This window comes from Fulmarus glacialis, unplaced genomic scaffold, assembly GCF_000690835.1.
Source record: "Fulmarus glacialis isolate BGI_N327 unplaced genomic scaffold, ASM69083v1 scaffold27330, whole genome shotgun sequence".
Classification (NCBI taxonomy): domain Eukaryota; kingdom Metazoa; phylum Chordata; class Aves; order Procellariiformes; family Procellariidae; genus Fulmarus; species Fulmarus glacialis.
In genome coordinates, this window is record NW_009188713.1 from 37,866 (window position 1) to 48,546 (window position 10,681).

Here is a 10,681-nt window from a genome sequence, read left to right on the forward strand (position 1 = left end):
GCCCTGGAAAGAGAGGAAAGAATAGGAGGAACTTTGGCATCCTCTTGAAAAGTGGCTGGACAGAAAGGAACTAAGGATAAGAAAATTTGTCTTATAGACAGCTGGCCCAATATTTCAAGTGCTGGACCTTGCACTGTGCAGCAGTGTTGGGCAAGAAAAGGTAAATTGTTTTACCTTCTTCCTTGTTATGTATCACTAAAGCACTTAGACTTAACAGCCTTTGATGCACAAGTACAGCGTGCATATACAGGTATCCTTAAGCCAACAAGGTTTTTAACCATGGGTTTCAGTTTGAGCATGTGCACTGTTTCTGTGGTTGCATTTGAAGTAGAGTTGTGCTAAAGCGCTTCTGTGAAATTGGGCCAGAGTGCGCAGCCTTTGCCAGGGAAAGCCCGTCATGCTTGGCCTGTGATGCATCCAAAGACTGTGGTCAGAGAACATTCATATGAGTCATTGAAGGTGAAAAGTGGTATGCTGGAAGGGTCAGTTGCAAATTATTAGGAAAATTGGAAATCAAAGACATAGAAAATTGAGCCAGCCTTTGAAAGATAATTTTCATCAATACTTATAATTTTTCTGCATTTAGTAAGGTAGTGAAACATTCACTATTCTTAAAGAGAAGCAATTAGTGTATTTACATACAGACTGCCCTTCACTGCTAACACTGTTAGATGAAACTTTGAGTTGTTTGACGTCAATTCTTTTACTGGGGTCAGGATCTCTCATAAGATACTACAGCAATATATTTCAACAAAATCTTCATGCATCCAACTGCTTTATTTGAAATAGTAGCACCATCTAGAGGACTAGTAATTCTTGTTTCTTTTGTTAACATCATTCAGGACAAACGTAATTTTATTTTCATAGAGTTTGTAGGGTATAACCAGAGAAACTTGCCAAAGGATTTGAAAGAATTGCTTGAAAAAAATTGGAATTTAAACCCAACAAGCTTTGTCTGTAGTGGACAGGGAAACCACAAGATGTTTAAAGTAGGCATGTTTAATTTCATACCATTACAAAGGTGTATCTCTAAACACTTGGTAGCAGCCTTTATAGGTTCCACTCAAGACTTCATTATGCTCCATGCTGAACATAGCAAGAGTCAGTCCACATGTAAAACAAGTACAGCAAAGTAGACAAGCCAGGCTGAGACAGTGAAATAATTTATTATTAAAACTATTAAGAATAAATGTAGAAACGGGCTGACCAGAAAAACATAGTCGATTGTCTCCATGCCTTTGTGTGCCAGGCAAATTTATGCTTGAAAGCACACCAGGATCATGATGTAGCTGGAAAGCATTCATGAAATTTCTGTGTTCCCTGTGAGGAATCCATTTCTCATAATTATCAGCCTGGGTAGAGACCTAATCCATTGCTTAAATTCCGCCTTGATTTACATCAAGTGCCTATCCAGAAGGATTGATCAGCTGCCCTAGGTAACCTGAACAGAATATAGACCACTGCCTTCCTGTCCCTTTCTGCTCCAACAAGATTACAAAGACTGCAAGGGACTTGTTAATAAAAAACTGAAATGCTAGAATTCAGAATGAAAACATTACACCAGTATAGTGCTGTGGTTAAAAATGTAAATGCCCTATATTTGTGGGATAGGGTGGTGCTGATGGGTTTTTCGGTTGCATTTTTTAAATCCCTTAGTCTTCTCGGGGAAGCAAACAAAATTATCCCACTTTTCTAGAGTGAGTTATTACTAACCTCTCAGAATTTCCAGCTGTATCATCACTCAGTTACTGCAATGGGCAGAAATTTGTTTCCCACAGATGGGGAGGTATGGCTTGGCAGTGACTCCAACCCAGTGTCGCACACATTTATTCAGACTCAGCTGGCCAGGGTTCTGTTTGCCACAGTTTACTTCCTTCATCTTCATTCCACCTAGGTGCATAGAATTGCTTTTGGAAATCAAGGGGTGTCTCTCTTCAGGCAGACTGGGTGGGATGCCTTCGGGGGACATACTTGTTCTGAACGGACAGAGAGCACAAAGACTCACTCTTGCAGTGGAGGGCTGCAACTAACCCCCAGGGAAGAGAGGTGGCTTGTCAGGAAGTATTTGTGCTTTAAGAATAGCTTTGCTAGGACCAGCACCTTTCTATTCCTACTGCTAGACACCTCCACTGGATGAGGAGGAGCATGGCTTTGCAATAAATTATCTTTACTTGGGTTGTTTTGTGGAAGTTCTGCTCACCTTGGCAGACATATTTTGCATGGTCTTGCAGAATCCATGTCTTGAGCACTTGGGGATTTTTTTAGTTTGAAGTTTGCATAACTATTTCACACTGAACATGGTTAGAAATAGCACATGATTCCCATGCTATTCCTTGAGGCTTGCAGGTGGTAAAAATCAGTCCTCTCACAGTTATTAGTGACATTAATTTGTGTCCACACTAAGTGCTTAATATGAGATGATCAGGTTCAACAACTGTATATATCCACCAGCTCCCAATAACCTCATTGGCTTAAAAGCAAAAGAAATGAAGGGTGTTGATGAGCTCACCTCCTGTCTGTGGGTGACAACTGTAATTAACAATGACTGCAAATGTGTGTGGGATGGGAGATAGCAAGAAGAGGTGAGCTGGATGAAGGTGAGTTGGGCTACACTTCACTGGGAGTTGAAAATGGGCTGATGTTGCTTTTTGTGGAAAAGTAACAAACACGATCTCAGTATTTTACAGCATTGCCATACCTGAGATGCAACTTGTCTAGTCAGCCAAGTAAACTGAACTGTTATGTCTTTCAAACTCCAATAATTTCAATAATTAGTTGAGAAAAATGTACATCCTACCTGAAAAACTTGGAGCCACATAGCCTGTTGTTTGTGTGCACTCATTGTGTCCTCTGCAACAGCTGGCATTGGAGTCTGAATAGCCCTTATCCTAATTAAACATTAATGTTAATTCCTTCTCAGGCAGCACATTGGTAGTTTTTAGTGGGGTCCATGGAAGACACCAGAGCCCACAAGGGGGCCTCCAAGCCATGTGCAGGGATGCTGCCTAGTCCCTCTGGGGTACGCCATAACAGACTTGCCCCAGGAAAGCCCCTCTTCCTCTGACGCCACTGTCTTGCTTTGCTGCCTCTGATCAAATTCATTATGCAGAACCATATTTATCTTTGCCAAGTGCCAGCTAATCCTGTCACTCTTCTATGGCATCTATATCACACTAGCACTTTACTCAGTCATGCATCTTTGCTGGAGTCCTCAGTACTCAAAAATCCACAAGATGTGTGCCCAGCAAGTGCTGCTGTGTTACTAAACACAGGAGATCTTGCCAACCCCACAGCCTTAAGGAATAAAGCCAGTGGACTCAGGTTCTGATGCTTGAAGTTTTCAGAACCCCATCAATAGGAATTTTGTACAGTGTTTTTGAACAAACTGTCTTGGTAAATCTTCCAAACTCAAAAAAATCCATGTACATTAAAAATCCCAGATAAGCTGATGTTCAGAGCAACTCACTGTCAGCCAGTGTCTTGGATATTTAACACCAGCTTGCATGTTTTGATGCATTAGAGACAATCCTCTTGCGGTGAAGGATACTTCTTAGAAGTCTTTCTTGCTCCATTAGGCAACAGGCATGGATTTACTAGGGAGGAAGAGGTCTTAATTGATGCTGCCAGATGCAGCATAGACATCCTGGGTCTTCTTGATGTGGTTATAGGGCTCTGAAGTGCTTTCCATCACCCACACCATGCAGACTGGGATTACTTCTGACTCTGGAATAGTTTCCACAGAGAAAATATGGACCCAATTTCTCCTACATCAGAAGTTAAACTGTACAAAGCACTTCAAAATACATGGTGGAGAGTACCCTATTTCTCTGGGAAGGAGGGGAAATCAACCAAATGTCCTCATGGGACTTCTCTCTTTCTGGTGTGTTTGTGATACTGTGGCAGGGCTACATCACTATTAGTAACACTTCCTGTTTCAATGTGCAGGCAATGAGTAGACATGAGGAGACACGAACATTTACAGAATCACTGAGGTTTTCAGACTTCATCATCATACAGAACAGTACTTCTCGGTCATTGTTATAATCAGCCTTTAAAATCGACATTTTAGTCACCAGAATGTTGATATGAAAACTCGTGTCACCTGGAATTGCCATATCAGCTGGCTGCTCTACAGCCAGCAAGAGCAACTCCCAATTACAGGAACTGGAAGGAAGTATCCTACTCACTCGGCCAGTAAGAGCAGTTTTAAGCCATGTCACTAAGTCAAAGTCATTTGTTTCCAAGCTGACATAGTAGGTTTAGCCCAGACAGTTCCTCTTATTCCAAATGAGAATATGGATAATGAACCACCTAGAGAAAAGGGATCGTGTCCTCAGTTCCTGTTAGTCAGAGGGGGAAAGCCAAGAGTGTTCAATTGACATAGAGGAAGACAGAAGGAAGACAATGTCCCCCATTAGCAGAAAGATATAGAAAAGTGGAGTTTAGGGCTGGAAATAGGTAGAAGGTTCTCAAGAGACTGATTTGCAAGGACAAATGGAAACAGTTAGCTGTATCTTAGCTAAGCACTGAATAACAGAAAATTGAAGCATTGACAAAGACAGGAGATGATTTGCATAATAAAAGGGGTTTTAATCAGAATAACGGGTTGAAATTGAGACAAGGAAAATGTATCCTGAAAAGATAATCTTCCTGTGGGGCACATATAATGTGCCCAAAGAACTGCCTTTGGAAATACTGGAAGATTCATTCGGTCCATGTAAGCAAATAGATCCAGTGCCATCCTGACTGCAGTAACATGGGACCTGCAGGTTTTAGCTCTCTTATTTTGGGGAACCAAAGTATCTGGGGGTTTATTTCAACTGGTAGATATTCACCTTCAATTCTGCTTCACTTATTTCCCAGAAATAGCTTGACAGAAAGTGGAAGGGGCCTGCAGGGACTTTATTTTGTTATAGTTAGTGAGCATCTCATATGCTGCTACAGTTGATGCAAAGTTTAGCTCTCAGTGTAAGACCTGATAGTGGTGAATTTTTGTTCCCCTCATATTTTTTACAGGTCTAACCAGATCTTTGGAGGGGGAAGGGGAAGGAACTATTCCCCAGATTTAGATGGATGAGAAAGATAAAAACCTTTTCCTTTTAAAAAGGGAGGTTTGATGTTCTTAAAATCAAATGACTGAACTATTAGTTCAACCTGAAATTATTATAACATTAAGGTTCCTTGCCAGTTTCGGTGATCACCCTCCAAAAACTACTTGAGTCAAACAGTGGCAATACAGACTTGAGCAAAAAAATGTAGCATATAGGTGGGGCACGTTTTCTTCATGGTGTATTCCTTGAGGCATTTTCATATTGCTTAATTCCCCTGCACTGCTAAGCGTTACCAGAAACTATGCACCACAACTGAAGATTTACCGAGGGTACAAACTCACACTGAAATAGTTGGAGAACAACCCTGACCTAGTTGGGACGGTGAGGCTCAGAACAGCCAAGTGAAGTTTGTGCTTTGAAAGACCTCAGTGAAGTGTTATATGTTGTTTCACGCAGGAGACATGGCACCCTCCTGGGTGACTGTGAAGTGAGAACCAATAGAAGTGAAAAGTGCCTACCTCATGGTCTTAAAACTGGTTTTATTTTTTCCTCAAATACAAACCTCAAAAGTTTGCATACCCCTGTGAGCCTCCCCCACTGACCGTGCATAGCCTGTGACGTACAGCACCAGCAGACGGCACATGCACACAGGACAGGGACAAGACATGCCCAATACCCCACACATCGATGGAGTGATGACTGGCAAAGATCTTTATAGGTTTGCACTGTTACTTTTTGCCTTGAGGGTGGCAGGGGACACTAACAGCACAGATACAGGAAAAGACACAAGAAAAGAGTGACATAGTCTCTTATTATTATCTTGTGTTTATGCAGTCCCCTGTAACTTTGCTAAGGGAAGAGATAACTATGACCTGAAGTCAAATACTGATGCCATTTACATGAAGTTGATTTTCACTGCATTGATTTCAACTCACTCATGACTGAGCCCATCCCTGCACAGTGAAGTGGCCACAGGTGCAGGAATTAGAGAGATTCAGGTGGAAGTGAGTGCACTATCAGGTGGCGAAGGAGTATAATAAGGGAGGAAGGAAGGTTGCTTTGTTTCTTTGGCAAGGGGGAAGGGGGTAGAAGCTGAGACATAGGATCAGGCTTATTTCTGTTCTTTTGTTCTCTTAGTGTATATATTAAAGTAGCCTCTGTGAGCTGTAGCCATGGTTCAGCAGCTACTCAAACGCAGCATATAAATTTTCATGTTCCCAAGCTTAGCTATAGAAAGGAAGACAACAGCAGAGACAGACAGAGGCGTGTCATGAGCAGTGTTACTCATTGTAATAGGCAGGAGTCTTGGGGCATCAGCACTGCAGCTGGAGAAAGCTGCTTGAATTGGGTCCAGAAAATGTAATTTGGGGGAATAGGAAATATTGTTGGGTAATTTTGACAGTCCCAACAATACTGCTGTTCCTTCAGTGCACCACGCTCATCTCCCTTTGGTTTTTTTTTGCCTGAGCAAAAGAATAAGCTGCATAGTGACATAGTTGTAGGAAATATACTTGTGATGGAGGCTCCAGTAATTCTTCTCTATCCTTCTGTGAATGGGACTGTTCTTTTATGGCAGGAATCTCTGGGGAATAAAATCTCCAGGCATGTAAGTTATGCAAATGTGCATAACAATATTGCTAAAGAGGCTGACTCGTCCCTGCAGTTTGGACTGTACCAACTGGTAAGTGATATCCCAGTATTTTCCTGGAACGATTTTCCACAAGGCTGTTTCCAGTTAGGTGATAGTCAAACACTTACAGGCTAATTAATTTCTCTGTTGCTCAACGCATAAAACAATCTCTTATCTCACAGTTTATGAGCATAATATTTAAATATTTGCAAGTGCTATTCAGTTGTCTGGAGCAGTGTGAAAAACTCTTCATACATGTGTATAGGAGCACACATATATGATCCTAGAACAAGTTTAACTTTGAGCGGAGGAATGAGGAGAGCATGGTATCAGAGATAATGTTGCTGAAGCTATGTGCTTAAAGAGCAGTCAGGAGTATGCTATTTTAATTCTGCACGCTGCAGTCTCTGAATCTGGAAATGTTTGTTACTAGTTGGGGTATAGCACAGTGTGCATATCCAAAAGTGCTAGCATGGTAAAAACAAACTCAGTAAAGACTTATGCTGATCTTTAAAGGCCCTTATTTTTCACCTCTCATGGTGAGAATAGCTAAATAAGTAGTGAGAAATAGAAAATGTTGTTTCAACATAATCTATAAAACAAGGAAAGATTTGGTGAAAAGTCAAGTATAATTATTAAAAAAGCCTAAATCATTTACAGAACTGACTAAATATATCTCTCAAATGGGGAAATGCTGACATGCATATTAAAGGAATATTTTTCATCTGGGATGATACTTTGCTTTTCTGTTTTCACAATATTTCGATACAACCTTTAAAAAGCAATGTGCATCTCTCTGAATTCAGATAGAATGCTATGTGATTACAGACTTCCATTCTTTTGTAGGGGCAAATGAGAGACAGTAGCACTGACCTATTAAGCAATAGCTGTTGCATTATTTTTCCCTTTAAAAGTCTGTGTAAAATGCCCTGTGAAGGCAAGTGCTAAGGATCAAGGTCAATCTATTGATTTAAGATGGGATGACATACATCTTTTTTCTGATACAGTATTTTCTGGGGACATAAAAAAGATCTGTTGCAAGGGAGACAACTGACTGCTTATCATAACTGACTGAAGAGAAATCAGTAACACAAAACCTCTCAATGCTGGGGACTGAATATGTACCAAGAAAATCTGACTCCTAAAATCAAGAGTTCAATATTAGCAAGCAAGCCAGTAAGATCAGGAGAGCTTTGCCTTGCTACAGTATCCCCCCCTGTGGAACAGCTACAGCATTTACACTCTCTTAAAACACAAGATTGGCAGCAAAGCACCCTTTCTGAGCTCTAGTTGGGGTAGCACTGTGACTATACTGTTGTGACTTTCCTATTCTCTCCTACTTCCTTCCTTCTCTCTATCTGGCTAAAAGTTAGCTGGAAAAACGATGCAAAAATAGTATCTTATCCATCTTATCATACCTTATAGAAGTACATCTTCATGTGGTTTTTCAACATGAACTCTACTACTAGCATTAAATGCATACACATCTTTTGAAACCGTAGTCTCTGGTATATCTTGTGGATTCTTCCCACAACAGATCAACAACTTTGAATCCTTTTCCACAGAAACAAAGAGAATTTAAATGCACTTTTTCCACAGTGAAAAATGAAAGACACTTACGAATCAATTAAATACTATGCTCAGGGGAATTGGGCTGCTACTGGTGGTTGGCATGCACAGTGTTTTAATACTTAAGCTGTGGATTATTTTTAAGGAGCTTGGGGAATGGAAAGCTGACAACAAGTAATTTACAATTATCCTCGCTGTTACCTGTTAATGTTAAAAATGCTTTTTAGACAATGGCTTTTCCCCTTAGTGACTCCCTGTTGAGGTACTGAAAATCATAGAATTAAATATAAAATCTGAATAACTTTTAATGCAAGTTTGACTGGGATCATGTCGTGTATCAGCGGAACAGAAAATACAGCTCTGACTCACTGATGTCAGATAGCAGATCTCCAAATGCTCAATCCCTCCCATCTGGGGTTTCCTTCATCTTGTTCATTTTATTTTCTAGTGAGTCTAGCACTTGCTAGAAAAACAAAATAATGAATGCTAATGCTAAGGGCTTCTGCTGCTTATGCATACCGTGCTGACTATGCAAAGCTAATGTTTTCAAGTAATTTTTCATAGGAGATGCATGCCTATTTATTAATGTTCTTGACCTTTATGGCATCTCTGTTAGTAGTAACTGAAGCAGCTGGTAACTGTTGTAAAACTCTGTAAAATGGTCTGCACAGCCATGATACAGCCTATTGCAAAACCCTCCATGGCTTCTGAAAAATGCTAGCCTTGTCAGAAATCTCAGGGTGGAGCAGGTCTGGGAACATAAAGGTTAAGCAGGTTAATGATTAAAACTATAAGAAAATGTTTGCACAGATGTGACTTACTGTAGTTCTGCCTCTCATTTCCTGACTCTTAAGTCTGCCCTTAAAAATAGCTCAGTTCAGGCTCACAACACCTATGTGTAGCATGTGATGTTCTTACCTGTTTTCAGGAAGATTAGCTAGAAACAGTCTGGGCTCATGTTTCCTAAATCTGACAATTGCACAGAAAAGGCCATACTTAGGTTTAGCGAGTCAAGGCTGCCCTCATAATGGAACAAGAAGCTGTTAACACAGAACAGGCAGGATGAAGTGTAATTTCTGTGCATGTGAACAATCTTCTACACCTTTTCATAGGCAGGTTTGAAACAGGGCTCTGACTCTCTTGCTGTAGCTTGTCCCAGTTTTTCTTTTTGGATAACTGCCACTGCATTATAAATAGACCACACTGGTAGGTCCTATATTCTGCTAAACCACACAGATCTGGGTGCTTTCAGATATGGCTGCTTTCTGAGTTCAAAGTACTGCTTGCTGCCAAACTCATTTTCTTTCCTTAGCAAAAGACTTTAAGTGGTCTTTTACTGTGGTTTATATGAGAGTTAAAGCAAGAGTCCTCAAATGCGCCTTCACCCAGATTTAATCTAACTTTGCCTATTTTCACATTTCCATCCTCAGAGTGACTTCAATTAAACAATCTCTCACTATTTGTGTTGAGAACTAAGCTGATGTTCTCCCAGGCAAGATTAAATGCCAGTACTCAGTCCTTATTCCAGGTAGTTAGACCAGCAGCTAAGAGACCATCAAAGCAGCTGACTCTAGATTGTAGCATATTAGCTTCGGCACAGTCATTTGCCAAGGTGTGAACAACCTTTCCTGGTACAGGGTTTGGAATATATCATCATAAATTTGTGTCGGGCAAAGTTGGACGTGTGCTCAGCACATCCAACCAAAAGCCTCCTAATGCCAAATCAAACTGGCCTAGGCATGGCCTGTTTCACCAGAACCTGGGGAGCTGATTCATTACCAAAACCAGTGTAGTGCTCCTGGTATTTCATGCAGTAGATTTAAGGCAAATGTAATACCCAGCAGTCCTGTTTTTAAAGATATCTACTTGATGAACAGGAGGAGTTTACCTGCAGTTCGTAGATATATTTTAAAGCCATATTCTTAAGATTAAAATGTCTGGTTCTAGGTCTTAGTATCTTAAGATATTTCATGTTTTTATTTCCAAATTTTCTATCTACCTGCTATCAAAAAAAACCCCCAAACTTGACTCTTTCTTCCCTTGTCTACAGCTGGAGAAAGATTTCTGTTTTGCTTGCCTGCATAGTTCCCCTTAAATGTCCATCTGTTAATCAAGTAAAGGAAAGATCAGCAGCTGTAAGCACATCTCTTAGGCCTCACTGCAAAGACATACAAATTTTAAGCATACTATTTCTGGTGATAATGGAAAGAGAGCAGAAGAACTTATGGTCACTCTTCTGGCGTGTCCCAAAACAGAAGTCTGCATTAACCATTGCTCAACAGCTCGAAACTAGCAAAGCTGAAAAATGCCATTCCCTGTAGTTGGCACAGCAAGAAGTAATACCAGTACTGTTTATGCGAAACATGCCTGTTTGTATTCTCGCAGACCCTAAGGGTACGCATTCATCATAAACTATTATAGATAGGGAAAG